The sequence below is a fragment of the Diabrotica undecimpunctata genome, chromosome 3 (assembly GCF_040954645.1).
Source record: "Diabrotica undecimpunctata isolate CICGRU chromosome 3, icDiaUnde3, whole genome shotgun sequence".
Lineage (NCBI taxonomy): Eukaryota > Metazoa > Arthropoda > Insecta > Coleoptera > Chrysomelidae > Diabrotica > Diabrotica undecimpunctata.
In genome coordinates this window covers 95,197,816-95,215,552 of record NC_092805.1, presented here as the reverse complement: position 1 = coordinate 95,215,552, position 17,737 = coordinate 95,197,816, and the positions used below count along the sequence as shown (strand labels likewise).

The following is a 17,737-nucleotide window of genomic DNA, read 5'->3' as shown; positions in this document are numbered from 1 at the left end:
TCTGAATCGTTGTGACCTAATTAAATCCCTCGATCTTGTTAGATGATCATCTAATTGGGAGTTTATAGTAAACTTATTTTTATTATCGTGAATTTCCAACAGTGTTGCATACATATAAAGCGAAGGTAGAGGCATAATACCCATGTTCAAAACATGTCAGGGGTCGTCTCTCTCCGATCTCCTTTAAACTTTTCCGTAAAATGTTCTGTCCATCTACTTAGTATCTCTTGCTGTTCTGTCAATATATTACCTTCCTTATCTCTACACATCGTTGTTCTCGGTTTGAAGTCTTTTCTGCTTTTGTTTAGTCTCTGATAAAATTTTCTTGTCTCTGTTGATTTACTTAGTTCTTGTAGTTCTTGAAGTTCTTTGTTCATATATTCTCTCTTTTTTCTTCGGTGAGTTTTCTTTTCTTCTTTGCATAGTCGTTTATATTCTTCCTCTGCTTGTCGGGTTCTGTGCCCCTGTTGCATCAGTAAATATGCTCTGTTTTTTTTGTCTGTGATGATCTCACATTCTTCGTCAAACCAGTCATTCGTTCTTGTTTTTCTTTCTCTACCTTTTATGCCTAGTACTTCTTTAGCTGCCTGTTTTATGATGTCTCTGCATTCTTCTCGCTCTTTATTTAGGTTTTCATGTGTTTGTATTAGAATACCTCACAAATTAAAGATAAGAATAAAAAAAAGAAATTCCCTATGATACATAGGTTTTAAAGTCCAATACAGCGATTGAAATAAGTTAACATGGTCAAAAGGCGTCGCGTTTTAAAAGCGCTCACGTATGAATACATCGTGAAATAACCATTTGTTTCATTTAAACGCTTTTAACTGACGTTGCGTTGTTAAAGTGCTCATACGAACGAGGCCTAAAGTAATACACTTCAAAATATATAGAATATATTGTTACGATAAATATACTGGCCTAACTTTTATGACTAATTATTCTGTTTTATTGTAGAAATTTCGGTGGAAGTCTAGATTCAAATTATGGTGAATTCTCCAACTTGATGTTCTCGACTATTCCAGTATATCAGGATTTCGTATATAAATACAACATTTTTATATGGAGAGACAGTTAATACTCAAGACCCGCGCTCGCGAATTTGTACGTACGGATATAATAAATTATTGTCAGATAAGTTAATATAAATAAAGAAATAAATTAAATCCGTAAGTGTTATAAATATTGAACCTTTTAATAAATGCACAACAAATGGTGGCAGAGTGAGATCGAACATAAATTAGACTTATAATAATAATACAAGTGAATATAAAATAAATTGTGAAAATGGCGACGATTTATGAGCTGACAGTGACTACTTTAAGAAGACATCTAGAAGACAGAGAATTAGCTTCTACCGGAAAAAAGGCTGAGTTAGTCCAACGACTAAAGAACGCTTTGCTAGAAGAAGGACTAGATCCAGAGACTTATATATTTGAAGACAAACATGATGCTGTCATCTCGTCGATTTCGAAATTAGAGAACAAAGTCTCTGGCGATATTTCGAAAGTTTCCGGCGACATCGCTTCTTTAGAAAGCAAAGTCACTTCTGAGATGTCTGCCCTGGACGATAGAATATCTTCGTTAAAAAACCAAGTTGCTGCCGATATGTTAGCCTTCGAAGAAAAGATTAAAGAGATGGAAAAGAAGATGGAAGAAACAGGGACAGCAGAGAGAGGTAACAATCCGATTACAGTGGAGATAAAAGAAGACGAGACGAAATTTAAGTTGGAGACACGGCCGAAATTTGAAGGAAGTGGAGGTTCTATTCATGTTAAAGTCCCAACTTTCGACGGAAAATCATCATGGAACAACTACATGAAACAGTTCGAATCAGCCGCAAGAGCAAATGGATGGTCTGAAAAAGAAAAGGCTGTAAACCTGACTATCGCTCTTCGAGGAGATGCCTTAGATGTGCTTCAGACCATAGCCGTAGAGGAGACCGATGATTTCGAACAACTGAAGAAGAGGTTAAATATGCGATATGGCCACGAACATTTGGAGCATGTATATCAGTCACAGCTTAAAAATCGTAGACAGAAGAAAGATGAGGCTCTTCAAGAATATGAGGTAGATATTGCCAGATTAGTACGATATGCTTATCCAACAGCTCCCGAAGACATGATGGAAAAATTGGCCGTTCAAACGTTTATTGATGGTCTTCGTGATCATGAAATGCAGAGAACACTGCGATTAGCTCGTCACAAGACGCTGGTTGATGTCCTATCCGCCGCCCTCGAATATGAGTCAGCTACGCAGGCCTCTGGCGGTTACAGTAAAGTAAGGACTGTAAAAGAGGAAGGAGACGAAGATAAACTTGACCAGCTCTTTAATTTGATGAAAAGCATGACATGCAAGAAAAAGAAGACCATAAAATCAAGAAACTCACCATCAGGAAAACCAGAACGAGTCAACCTTAGGGAGGCAGCTTCGACCCGGAACTCTTCCAAAGACCCTCTCATACTAATAGCTTCTTTGAAATGTCGTGAAGATAGTGTATATGTAGATGGAGACATAAATGGTAAAAAGCATACGTTGTTGGTGGATACCGGAGCGACCAGAACCATTATACGCCCGACAGTTATAAACAGCCGAAAGAAACTGTTACCAACGAGGTTACGACTTCGGACCGCTACAGGTGAAAATGCCAACATTCATGGAGAAATCCAGGTACAATTGGGAATTGGAGCAGAAAAGTTCGTCCATACTGTTATAGTTGCTGACATCGAAGAGGATGTTATATTAGGAATGGACGTAATGAATATGCATGGATTCCAATTGGATTTTAAGAATAAGGTAATCAAAGTTGGCAACGAGGAGGTATTTCTCCATCCACATAATGATAACACTGTGCAAGCAGCCATTACAGAAGATACAGTCGTGCCTGCGAGAAGCGAAACGATCATAGTAGCGCGGCTACAGGGATTTGTGGACGAAGGGAGACCTGTTATGATGGACCCTTGGAACCACGACGATGAGGTTGGCCGTGGAATCATAATTGGAAAGGAATTGGTGACTTCGGCTAAGGAAATTCCTGTGAGACTTATCAATGTCAACGACTACCCAGTGACCATAAAGAAAGAGACAAAAGTAGGAACTTGTGTACCTGTGACATCCATAATCCGTCAGGCGACAACATCTGATAATTCCAACGATAAATTCGACCAAATGGTTGCAGTTGCAGGACAGTCTCTAAATCAGATGGAGAAAAGGAAATTAAGGGAATTTCTTCGGCAGTATCGTGATATTTTCGTACCGAAAGGAGGAAAGACGGGAAGAACTACGGTTGTTAAGCATAAAATTGATACTGGTAATGCTAAGCCAATTCGTCAAACAGCTCGACGATTACCACAGGCGAAAAGAGAGGAAGCTGAAACGATTGTTCAGGAAATGAAGAAAGACGGGGTGATAGAACCTTCTACGAGCCCATGGGTCTCTCCGGTGGTCCTGGTTAAGAAGAAAGACGGAACGACGAGGTTCTGTGTGGATTACCGTTTGCTGAACAACGTTACCAAGAAAGATAGTTATCCTCTGCCTCGGATCGATGACACATTGGACACATTGGCTGGAAGTAAATTGTTTTCTACTTTGGATTTGAAGTCTGGATACTGGCAGGTAGAAATGGACCCAGTAGATAAAGAAAAGACAGCCTTCACCACAGGATCTGGATTGTGGCAATTCAACGTTATGCCATTTGGACTCTGTAATGCTCCTGCGACATTTGAGAGGCTTATGGAAAATGTGTTGAGAGGGTTATCTTGGAAAACATGCCTGGTTTATTTAGATGACATAATCGTCTTGGGGGAGACATTCGAAGATCATTTGAGGAATTTAGAAAACGTTTTTAATCGACTTAAAGCTGCCCAATTGATGCTAAACCCCAAGAAGTGCCAGCTATTTCAAGGTAAAGTCAATTATCTGGGTCATATAGTCAGTAAAGAAGGAGTGGCCGTGGATAAGGGAAAAATCGATTCCATTAAGGAATGGCCAAAACCAACTGACAAACATCAAGTGAGAAGTTTTCTTGGACTATGTACTTACTACCGGAGGTTTATTAAGAAGTTTGCAGATATCGCTAAGCCATTAACGCGACTTACAGAGGAAGCAAGAGAATACCGCTGGGATATAGACTGCCAAAATGCCTTTGAAACGTTGAAAAAGCATTTAATAACAGCACCAATTTTGGGGTATCCACTGCCAGAAGGAGAGTTCATCTTAGATACGGATGCAAGTAATGTGGGAATTGGAGGAGTGCTGTCTCAGATTCAAGGAGGACAGGAACGAGTCCTCGGATATTTTAGTAAAGTTCTTTCAAAACCTGAGCGGAATTATTGCGTCACGAGAAGAGAACTTCTGGCAGTAGTGAAATCAGTAGAGCACTTCTATCAATACCTCTATGGAAGGAAGTTTTTAATCTGAACCGACCATGCCGCCCTTAAGTGGTTGATGCAGTTTAAGAATCCAGAGGGTCAGATAGCCAGGTGGATCGAACGACTCCAAGAATACGATTTTAAGATTGAGCACCGAGCCGGAGTTAGCCACAGAAACGCTGATTCTCTTTCCAGACGGCCATGCCCAGCAGAGTGTCCCCACTGCAACAAAACGGAATCCAAGGAAGCAGCAGTGCTAAGAACGACGATTGTCAACGACGACTGGACGCCTACTAAGATAAGGGAAGAACAAGAGAGAGATCCAGTTATACAGAAAATCCGAAAATGGAAAGAGGAAAACCGTCGACCACCTTGGCAGGAAATATCAAACCTATGCTCAGTAGTTAAGACGTATTGGGCCCAGTGGGACTCATTTATCATCGAAGATGGCTTGCTTAAACGAGTCCTGGAAAATGATGACGGTTCAGAGAAGAGAAGACAGTTGGTGATCCCAAAGAGCAGAATAGCCGAAGTACTTCGTCAGTTACACGACAGTCCATCGGGAGGGCATTTTGGTGTAAGGAAAACCCTTCAGCGAATTCGGGAACGGTTTTATTGGATGAACAGTTCCGACGACGTAAAAGACTGGTGTAAGAAATGTACTATTTGTGCTACGAGTAACGGGCCTCACCGGAAAAGGAGAGCTCCTATGAGACAATATAATGTTGGAAGCCCGTTTGAAAGAATAGCTTTGGACATTGCAGGGCCATTTCCAGAAAGTGAAAATGGGGGCAAGTACATGTTGGTAGTAATGGATTACTTCACTAAGTGGGTCGAGATTTACGCACTTCCAGACCAGAAGGCCGCCACCGTTGCAGATAAGTTGATCCAAGAATATATCAGCCGATTTGGAGTGCCTTTGGAGATCCATAGTGACCAAGGCAGGAACTTCGAAAGTGATCTATTCCAAGGAATATGTGATAGACTAGGCATGAAGAAAACAAGAACTACCGCGTATCATCCGCAATCGGATGGTATGGTAGAACGAATGAATAGGACAGTTGGCAAGTATTTGACAAAGATGGTGTCCGATCATCAGCGAGACTGGGACCAATACCTTCCGTTCTTCACAATGGCCTACAGATCTGCTGTTAACGAATCAACGGGCCAGACACCAGCCAGAGTCCTATTCGGACGCGAAATGCGACTACCTTGTGATCTAGAATTTGGGTGTCGACCTGGAGAAGATGTAGCAGGTGAAGATTATGTGATCGAATTACGAAGAAGAATGGACGATGTACATGAGTTGGTCCGTTCCCACCTTCAGATCGCTAGCGACCGAATGAAGAAACGGTACGATACACAAGCCGAAAAGGGTTGCTTTAAGAAGAACGACAAAGTATGGCTGTATAATCCCAAGAAGCGAAAAGGTTGTTCTCCCAAATTGCAGCAGCTTTGGGAAGGTCCATACCTCATCATGGAGAAGATCAACGATGTCATCTACCGAATAAGCAAGATTCCGAGGGGAAAGCCGATGATAGTACACCATAACCGGCTGGCGTCTTTCGAAGGTGACCACGACGTAGATGAAGAAGTGGAAGTAAACCAAGTCCAAGACGTGTCTGACCTCACGTTTGAGGAATTCATGGGTGCCTATGGAGGTACCGGTAAAGCAAGACATGGTGTTACCACTGAAGAAAAGCAAGATCTACTCGCGCTCCCCGATGACTACTCGCTGGCCCTTACCATCCCGGCCAGTATCAAAGACGCACCAGGGTTGGCATCCGTCTTTCGAAGGAAGTTTGGTCGAGTTGCAGAACTTCAATGCCAGGTGCCAGCTCCCGGTAAAACCTTGAAACTCCAAGATGCATCACGTTACCTTTTCTACCTGGTAACAAAAGACACTGCCCGTGACCAACCTACCTACCGAGATGTGTGGGAAGCCTTACTTCAATTGAGAGAGCACGTACTAGAGTCCGACGTGCAAAAGTTAGCCATGCCAAAGTTGGAGTGCCGCCAATTAGATTGGAGGGTTATCCGAAATATGGTGGAGGAGATCTTTAAAGACACCGAAGTCCAGGTGTTAGTCTGTTGCAATCCGCATAGTTACTGGTGCGGAGAGAAAACCGTCCCTTGTCATTTTTATACAACTGGAAGTTGTAAAAGAGGGTCCAGTTGCCGATACCAGCATACAGTTCCGGTTCCAGTCCCGACAAGGTTCCAGGAGGAACCATCTTTTAAGAGGGGGGCAATGTTACGATAAATATACTGGCCTAACTTTTATGACTAATTATTCTGTTTTATTGTAGAAATTTCGGTGGAAGTCTAGATTCAAATTATGGTGAATTCTCCAACTTGATGTTCTCGACTATTCCAGTATATCAGGATTTCGTATATAAATACAACATTTTTATATGGAGAGACAGTTAATACTCAAGACCCGCGCTCGCGAATTTGTACGTACGGATATAATAAATTATTGTCAGATAAGTTAATATAAATAAAGAAATAAATTAAATCCGTAAGTGTTATAAATATTGAACCTTTTAATAAATGCACAACAATATAAACTTGGTACAACTCGCAAAAAAATCATCACAAAGAGAATAAACGCTCGGGCGAATATTCTGAAAATATGACAAAATAATTGACAATCTTTATACACTCATACCTATGTACAATATCAATATAATAACCTATCCTAGTTTATTCCTTGTAAATACTAAAATGTTCGTTATATTTTGGCGGGATTGCTTGTCAAATTCTTAAAATTTCGATGAATTAACGATGATAAGTCTAACAAAGGATGCATACATACGATTGATTAAATAGCAATAAAGCACCCATTCAATTATGCGAGTAGTCGATCCCTACTTGTGAATTGAATAAATAAAAACTTTTAAATCGTAATTTAATCAACGGTTTTTATTTGTACTTGCAGACGTTGATGCACAGTCAGACTGACAAATAAAATGCTCTAAGTTTAATTTAAATTGGGTATGAATATTTTGTTGGTTGTATGTTATTTTATGTGACCTAAAAAAGAAGTAATTCAAAGCTCTTGCCGTTTGATGAAAGTCATTTGTTTTAAGAAAATATATAAGCCAGAATATTCTAGGCACGTAAGCAGAAACAACAGAAATGAAATATGTATAAATTATTTTACCACTGTTCCCAGTGTTTCCATTTCTTTCAAAATAATACAGGACGTTCACGTTGGCGTACTTGAAAAAAAATATTTGGTAAATCACTCTGTATTCCATATTGAATTTATAGCAAATTGACTCTACTGAGTGGAAAGATTTCTTCGAGCTTGCACCTTTTTTCTTGTGGGTCATCTTTATCAAACAATTCGCGTAGACGGGAGGAAATATACCAATAATTACAAGAACTAGCCCTAAATGTTAGACAAAACACTTTATTTTTTTAAATGGTGCATATAAATTAAAGGAATTTGAGGGGTGAAACTAAATACGATTCTAATGAATTTTAATAACAAAAGTATTGATATAATTTTTAATGATTATCTATAAAAAGAATGAACCCTTTGGTTTATTTAACTCATTTACCCAGATATTTATTAAGTTTGATTATTAAAAAAATATGGTGTGGGTAGACTTTAGACGTGGACTGTATAGAAATGCCTCCACTCGAATAAATGTATAGGGAGATACGGAACTAGTTAAATTAAGAAAAAGCACTTACACAGTGGTGTATACAAACTTACTTATGTGGTGACTGTTCAAAAACTTACATCGGTCAAACTGGTAGAACCTTTGACAAACGTATAGCAGAACACAAAAGGGCTTTCAATAATAGTAAAACAGGTTCTACGTACGTACTTCACCTTCTAGAGATCATAATAATTCTTTTAATGACCAATCTCAAATTCTCTACATTCAAAATAAAAGCATTAAGCTAGGTTAATTCGAATCTTTGGAAATTAATAACTTAAAAAACACAGCTATAATTCTTAATGAGCAACTTAAGACACACAGCTTGCTCTCCTCCTCTTATTCAGTTAAAGACCATACAGTGTAGCCGCATAGTAAAAATATATTACTTGAGAAAGACACTCTGCCGAAACCGCTGTAGTTAAAATAAATTGTAATAAATTTTGTGTAGAAAACAAAATTGTTCAGTGTTTTATTCTTAGATAAAATGAACTTCCATAGAGATCATAAAAACAGTAGAAAACATATAAAAGTGTAATAAGATGGTAGAAAACTAAATAACAGAATCCAGGCATATGAGACATAACACAACCAGAACTAAACCTCTAAAGACTAATATGGAGAAATAAAAAAAAGGTGTTGATGTTTATGTTGATCCACCAACCCATGAAATTAAGATACGTCATTATTCGTCTGGAAGAGCATACATAAAGCACATATGAATTGGACTATGTTAGCGAATTGATAAAAAAGAAACAGTTCAACAGACAGAGCACTATGCAGAGTGAAAGATGGCTTTACTTTAGGACAACGATCACAAGGGTCCCAGCAAAATCGATAGGAAGACAATATTCATAAAGCAAATTGGTGGTCATCGTTTTGTTTACCTATATTACCACGTCGATGTGAGGCATATTGACGGCAAGTAAAAAATAAAATCAATATAGCCAATAACCTGGTAATCAAAGAAGGTTTAGATGGTCCTTACTACCACTGTACTATCGTCTTCAAAATTACTGAACTGCTGTTATTGCTGTTTAGATGTTTGAAAATAAATAAAAAGTCTGGTATTCTTCGAGTTACCTCTAGAAAATATGCTTGGTGGATTTTATCATTTAACCGTACATTTCTTTCGTCTGAATTTCTATGAGCATCCATCTTCGTGCCAGAATATTCTGATACCGCATCTTAATATCTTTGACCAACGTTAGTTTTATCTTTATTTAGATCTTCTTTATAGTATCTTTGATAATTTTCGGTATTATTTCGGTGTGTCCTTATTGGTGTGTACTTTCTTTTTGGAAAACGTTTTCTCTCTTATTGTATGTAATTTTACCTACACTTTCTTCTTGTTTCCAGTCTGATAAACTTAGATTAGATTTAATATACGAAAATAATACCTTTTAATAAAAACAAACCCAAAAATAGGATTCGGAGTTATTTTGCGATCACAGAAACAGTGTACTACAAGGAAGTGTACTACATAGAATAACATAAACATAAACATTCATGAGAACTGAATGTGGCATAAAAATACCTTTAGAATCTCGCTAATATTAATTAGTGAAGTAAAAAGAGAAAAATAGAATGTAGTTAATAGATAAAATGAATGACAATGCCTAGAGGTAGTAATATCCACAAAACAATGCAATATAACAAAAAAGAAAATAAACAATAGTATTTATTTTATTAAAACCGTTTTTATGATTATTCGCTTTCTTTATTTGGGTTTTCGACCTTCACAAAAAAGGTAAAGACAAAACCGTATAACTGTGTACTAAAATGCTTAGTTCCGCCTGGAAATAACAGTACCTTTAAAAATACACCCATTATTAAGTTATAAAAGTAAATCTGATATAAATCTAAAAAAAATTCTCCATGCTACGATCAGGTTGTATGAAATTGTTATTCATTTGCCGGAACTAAACGTCTGGTTGACTGGCAATGCGCGAAATAATAGTAAATTTTTGTGGGTGCCCTCTATTGTTTTGTACCATTAAAAAAGAGGATGAGCAGTATTGATATAATGCCGGAAGTAGGAAAACAACGGTAATTTAAGTCCCCTAGGGTCGTTTTATATGTGATACACGCTATATCAAGGCCGAAAATTTTATATACAAGGGAAAATAATTGAAAATTAATAACCGAAAATTGTCAGATCATTTGTCAGTCTAAAATGTTTTTATCTTTTTTCTCGACCATCTAAATAGTCTTGTATTTGAAAAACATGCAAATAGCAAGCGAAATAATAACAAATATACACAAACAAAAAGTACTAGAAACCAGAAGTAATATGGTAAATGTATGATTAACTCACATCAACAATAAGATTTCAACTCAAAAAATGTATGATATCGTTTTGTTATCAGTGTCGTCAAAATGGCACAGATTACAAATAATAGAAAACTGAGTAGTCCGACTAGCTCAGTCGGTAAAGACTTTTAGCCCCAAGGCTGTTTTTTCGTGCCCTATGTTGGATGCAAATATGTAACCTATACGCAACGAAAAACGAAACATTTGTAACCAAATATGTAAGCTACAAAAATTCACGTTGGGCGCCACTGTATACGATCAACGTTTCTTTTGATTTTAGCTAACTCAGATGTGCTTATAACTAGATTCCATCTTTACCAAAAGATCCAGTATCTTCAAGAAGTATATTGTATAAGAAATGAGTATGTGGCGAATTGAACAAACTATGATCTAATACGAGATAATTAATAATAATTAAATTAATATCAATTATAATTCCTTCAATAGCCCTTACGAGATAAATGAACTTTAATCCATAACTAAATTGTAAATGGTTACAATACACAATCAAATTATAAATATTTGTCCTGTTAATTTAGAACAATCGAAAAGTAATAAAAATAATCTGTAACTAGGCAGAAAAACAACTTTAAAAACTATGTAAGTGAACAATACGCAATTAAAACGTTAAAACTTAAAATCACATAAAACGCCAAAAGCTAAGCTTTTGACGATAACAGAAAATACACAAATCGTTAGAAACTAAATTAGAAGAAAATTTAAATAATTAGCATTAGCATTTAAAAGACACTGGTATTGAGAATATTATCTTGAATCATGAATGTGTTGCTTGTGTGAGTCCATTTCAAAAGGTAAAAGAAATAATAAGTTAGACTTACTCACAATCAATTTAATTTAACTAATCGGACGACCGGTTTCGCTTTCTATAATATGCAAAGCATCTTCAGGTCACGATACAAAGTTAAAATGCTGAAAATAATAATCCCATATTAGGGTGTTGTCTAATAAAGATAAAACATAGGTAGGTGATATAAATTATAAAAATTACAGTAATTATGCCAATATTACATGTCTGTGGTTTTATAAATGAATAAAATGTTTAAGCAGACAAGGTAAGACCCACAAATTGGTAACATAGTCTATTAAACTGTAATGAATTAATAAATAAACAAATAAATAAACATTACTTACATGCCGGTACTCTATTAATTGATGTATCATCAATGGAGCTAAACATACCAGACACGTCGATTCCTCTTCCGAGCTTTCAGAATCTGATTTTTTGAAGGTGTTTTTGGTAATGACGGTCCGTTTCTTACATTTTTTAACAGTAGTTTTTACCTTGTTTCTTGATTCACCTGATATGTTTCTTTTGGTTGCCCCCACATTTTTTTTTCTTTGTCTTGCCTTTTCTTCCTCCTCCAAAGCTGATTTAATGGGAGTATCAGTCAAAACAGCGGAAGTTCTTTTCTTCCGACCCCCTTTGGATTTCCTTGGCATTGCTTTTGGATAAGGCTTCAACTCCTGGGGCGTTATATGAGTAGGTGAATCGACAGGTTCATTTATCGCCAAGTTAAAATCTGTGCTTGTAGAAGGTTGCTGTTGGGAAGGAGTTCTATGTGTTTCGGTGCCAATAGGTGCCGGATCTATGACTACTGTTGAGTTTATATTTTCTGTTATTGGCCTATTTGTTACCTCAGCAGGCAAGAATTCATCATCTTGAAAAATTTCTCTGTTGTGTGGCCAAATTCCTGTCACACTAAATCCTTTTTGTATATTGAGAGGTGTAACAGCAAGAGGAAATGAATCTTTAAGAACGATAGGTATATCGTAAATGTTCATTACTTTACCGGGATTAGATCTTAACCATGCATCTGCAGCACTATTAAAATATCTTTTAAGTGGGCCAAATACCGTCCTATCAAGCGGCTGCAACTTGTGTGATGTATGTGGCGGGAAACTTAAAAGAACCACTTCATTTTCTTTGCAAAAATTCAACACCGGAATAGACAAATGAGACTCGTGATTATCTAATACCATCAAAACGGGTTTCTCTTTGCTACATCGTACAAACTGGACGAAATGTTTCATAAACAACAAAAAGTTATCACATGTCATCCATCCACAGGAATGAGACGCACCTACACAACCAGGAGGTCCATTGGCTATCATAACATCTTTGAATTTCTTTCTCGGAAATATTAAAAATGGAGGTACAAAACTTCCAGTTGCGTTGACAGCTAATGCCAAGGTAACAAGTTGACCTCTTTCTCCAGATGTGATAGCACCTACCTGCTTAGTTCCCCTTTTTGCAATGATTTTTGTAGGCCTTTGGACAGTTGTAAGTCCAGTTTCGTCCATATTGTACACTTCTTGGAGCTCAAATTTATATTTATCATAAACTTCGCCGAGATTGTTAAAAAACTGTGACATCTTATGACGATTAAACGCGGTAGCTCGACCCATACTAGTAGCTTCAGGTGTCCGGACTGATAAAGTTCGATGCCTCTTCAAAAATCCATATAGCCAGTCTCTGGAAGCTATTTCATTAACCTTCCAATTTTCCGGAACAGATATTTGGTTGGCTGTTGCATATTGAAATGCAAATTTTCGCAAATCAGAAGTTGTAAGACCGTAATAAATTTTAGCAGAATGCTCAGTATATTCGGCAAGTTCCTCTTCTTCAGCATTGTTAAATATTTTTCTGGCCGTAGCGTAGCCGACTAAGTTCTTTATTAAATTAACTCCATAGCGAGTAGCAGCATCCCTAATTGACAAGTGTTCTTGTAAAACCGATTGCGCCGCCCTTTCAAATTGTTCGGTTGGAATAATACCCCTTGTGGTTTTCTTGGTATACGTTCGCACCATGTTAAACTATCTGAAAACAACCAAAACAATTTCATGATAGAAAAATTTAATAAAACCTAATCTGTGTTTCTAACATGCTTTGCGAAAATAAATGTAGGTAGGTATGCTATTCATTACAAACAAATTACTATCTACAAAATATGTCTGATCATAATATTGGATTTTTAGTGAAATCATAAATTATGGTAACCATATTGTAACCATTGTAGGTATTTCGATATATTCTTACATTAACGTGTTCGGGGCAAGTTGTTACAGTAACAACCTGGCCCCAGATTATTGTAACAACTGGCCCCACGTGTACGAAATGAGGTTAAGTCAACGTTTTTTGGTAAATATTGAGAATCAATTACTAACAATAGCATGCCAATAATGAGAAATATATACGCTTCAAAACTATATAATACACATATTTATACTACTTACCAATTTCTCACAAATAAAAACAAAAGCCACCTGACAACGGTACAGTTTTAGACCCGAAACCACATTCTAAGCAATAACACTATGATGGATGTCTGACTTGAGTGTCAATATCCGTTCACAGATGACGGGTCGGTTGACCCAACTTTCCATAAAATATCGGCAACTCATGATACTTGCTGCGTTTTAAAATAATTGTGTAACAACTTGCCCGTGTAACAACTTGCCCCCCTCTCCCCTATATAATCTAGTTTAGAAATTTCCAATGGTCTCGATTATACCTATATCTTTATTGTCGTGTACCAATGTCTTGTTTGTTTTTTATTTTTGTTACTTTTGCTCTTTATGTTCTTAGCTGCGTTGGAAGTATCTTCGTTTTACAGTTGTCAATGGTTTTTTTATAAGCTTTTGTATTATATACTTGCCGATCTTGTTTAATTCCCTTTTTGTTTTCTCATTGAGCTCTTTAAATCCTTGTGATGAACGATCTAGTATTTTTCGTCTTTCTTCAATTAATAATAGAGATAAGGAAAATAGTTGACGTGACAGAATGTTGTTAAGCAGTCTTTGTGGGTCAAAACCGCCAAGAGAAGATGAAGAAAAATAGAATAAGGATTCTTCACTTAGTGAAGTAATATTGTGGTTTAAATTAAGTGGATTATAGACTAAAAGCCCATGGCAGATTTTCAATGGGTCATTTGACCCAGCATAAATCACATATACATCAATACTACAATATGTAACTTTAGAAACTATGCCGTCAAGTCTTATCGGTGCATGTGATTCACAGGTAAGATAAACTTTTTAGCCAAACATTTTAGTACGGGAGTTACAACTTAGGAGTTAATACAAAAATAATGACCAGCGATCTAATGCCATAAATAACACTGGCAATATTTTGCATGCCGCAAAAGACAGACGTCTGGCCTTAACATAATTCACCAAACGCACTATAGGTGCATGGCACTATAAGAAGAAGAAGACCTAATGCCGTACAAAAATATTGGTACCAGGAGCAAGGAATTTTTTTTATTTTCTGAAAACTAATTCCCTATTTTCAACAATTTGAAATATTTCTACTGGAACAGGAGTGAGACATCTAAGGCGCAACCTTTAATATGAACCCCCATGCTTTGAGTACCGATAAAAATTGGCGGCATAGTTTCTAAAGTTGTTATTGCATATTGTAGTATTGATTTATACGTGATTCATGTTGGGTCAAATAACCCATTAAAAACGTCCCATGGGCTTGTAGTCTATTACGTAAATAAAATAATTGAAATTTTTGAGTTTATGCAGATTTTTATAATTCCGCTGTGTTAGACACATTTGGCCGATTTTTACCTTGAAAGTGTGCCTTTCTCAACATTTTTTGTGCGCAAGTGTAGGCAGCCAAGCTTAATCTATAGCTCGGGGTTTAATCTGACAATATTAGCTGGCAGACGTTTAATGAAAAATTCATAACTACGACAGTGACTCTGCTAGCCCAATTAGAATGTTTAACATGATGTAATAGGAGTTAACAAAGCGAAAACTCGTGCGAAGCATTTTAATTGTTTACAAGCTGATGGCTTTTTTTAACGTAGTCAATGAACTCTCACTTCATGGGAGAATATGATGGATAATTCTAGTTTTTACTAAAAAAGCATATTAATCAATAGTCACATTTTATACAGTGAGGTACACATATAACGGATTTTTGGTCGTCTTTAATAGCCATACAGAGCAGGTTGAATAACTTATGTTATTACTTAAAATATGGCATTGTTGAACCGTAAATTTGGTATTGTTTAAGAGCGTTTACCTAAAGCACATTAGTTAATATTCTTCAGAACTGTGTGAATTGTTTTGTTTTTTTCTGATACTCTTCTTATGGTGCCATTTCGGTTCATGGGAAATGTATTAAATATCTACGATGGATGTGGAGTCACTAGTGTTTATTAATTATGCGTCTCAAACATCTCTGATATATTCTAATCTATCAATTTGAGACTGTTTTTAACTGTTCGGATCTCACGACCAATATTTCACCGTACAACAAGTACGAAAGTAAATTGTTCGAAAAGAAAAAGTATTTCTAAATCGAATTCAAACAAAATTATTCTTTTACAATTATTTTTACAATTCATAAGGAACAATTTACATATCTATCTTCATTAACAGTAAATATTTAATATTGGCTTAATATTAAATTTTAAAAAAGTTTCTGGACCGAAAGAACTGTTACTCGGAAGTCGAAGACTTGAATCACCAGAAGTAAACCATTACATGTCATTTAGATAAGTTTTTCCACATAGAAGATGAATCCGTTATCAAAATTACTTTAGCTATCACAGTTTACGAGTAAATGGAAGTTTTCTGGCTTTCTAGAAACTTCCGGTTTCATAATTTTTGTGCACAAAACTTTTATAAAACTCCTATTTTAATACGTCGTCAGTTATACTATATATGTTGCAGTTTTAGCTGCGCTAATCTACAGATTTTCTAAAAAATTGTAAAAAAGTGTTTCTTTTGATATTTCGTGATTCTGCCTGATTTCAACACAAGAAAGAAAACAAATCCTATAGTAGAGTCCATTGTAAGTTTGTAATGATTGATTACTGATTCTGATATAGTAACTTAGAAATAACTGAAACCCTGATCTGCGCCAACTTGAGCCATAATTAAGACGGTCGCTTACGCTGTATTGCCAAATTATATTTTAGAGTTTTAAAGATATGCTGTATAAAAGTTGAGTAAACTTGATTCACATAATTACTGTAAAGATTTTGTAACATATTTATTAGGAGTGCGCTAATGTATTCAAAGTTAAACTGTTATGACATAATTAGTAAAATGTGTGTATAATGACCGATTTTGTATCTTATTGCTATTTAAGCCGATGTTAACACTGTCAAGACTCAACAACAGCATCTCACTGAGATTCCTCTTTAATTAACGACGCAAATATTCATTTGCGCCATATTTTAGATGTAAGGCAATTCGTATTTCCTTTACGTTTATATTTTATTGATAAGAAAGCCGATGGAGAATTATATTCTTGCGTAAACGAGTGTGTCTGATGCACGCATAATGCAAACCTCGCTCATATCCAAAGGCTGTAGGTTTTTTTACTGTTTCCTAACTTAGTTTTAATTCAATTATAATAAAAGATTTTTGCATTGAATGCAGTCGAATCATCATTCTCTTTGCCTTTATCCCTATGCCCAGATCTTCTTTGGTATTTCTCTCTCACTCCTTCCACTTAAAAACCGTCTTTACTCATTATACACATTATACTCCGTCATTTTGGCGTAAATTGGTGGCTAGAGTTCCACTAATTACTCATTTTTAATTTTATTCGTTTTTGTCATTTCCGCCACATGCATTTGTTGCTTCTCTTTCTTTTTAACTTCTTAACATTCAGTTCCTTACATTATAGCTGGTCTTAAGGAAGTTTTATCGAATGCTCCTTTTAGTTTCATTGGTATCTGTCACACAACACCCCACTCGCTTTCTTCTTAGTAAATGCAGTCAAGTTGCATAAAGTCGCAGTCAAATGCGTAATCACATATATTGGTCTACTAGCCCTAAAATCTATATAATGGGTCAAATTAAAATATATAACAAATTCAGGCGTGTGACTGTTATTTTATTATTTTTTTAATAGTTACGATAATAATGCTAAATAAGTATAATTTTAAATAATGTATAATCACAAAACGTAATTAATATTGTTTTATACAACCCATATAACCTATTAATGTCATAAAGGTAATCAAAATATGTAAAAATTAGTGACAAAACCACACACGATAAGACAATTAGGTTGCAAAAACAATGCAGCTGGACTCTCTAGCAAACGTCAAGTTATATTTTACAATTAATTTCTTACCATTGCCGCCATAAAAAAATCCTTCTGATGGATGAAATGAATATTCCTAAAACTACAGTGTGGCATATAATTAACCATTATGAGAAAACATGAAGTATCTTAGATAAAAAGGTAAAAGTCCGGGTCGTCCAAAACTAATTTTTGATAGGAATAGGAGAGTATGAGTATAAGTTTTGAAAAAAGGTCGAAGAAATATTCTAAGACAAGTTATAGCCGAATGGAATCATGAAACTGTATTAAATCTGTCAATGGAA

At 36.0% G+C, this 17,737-nt stretch overlaps 1 protein-coding gene across 4 annotated transcripts in view; it reads left to right on the top strand.

The window, feature by feature from the left end:
- Arl4 (ADP ribosylation factor-like 4) overlaps positions 1 to 17,737 on the top strand; it is a 255,791-nt gene that overhangs the window by 109,142 nt on the left and 128,912 nt on the right. The gene's annotated exons all lie outside the window — the stretch shown is intronic.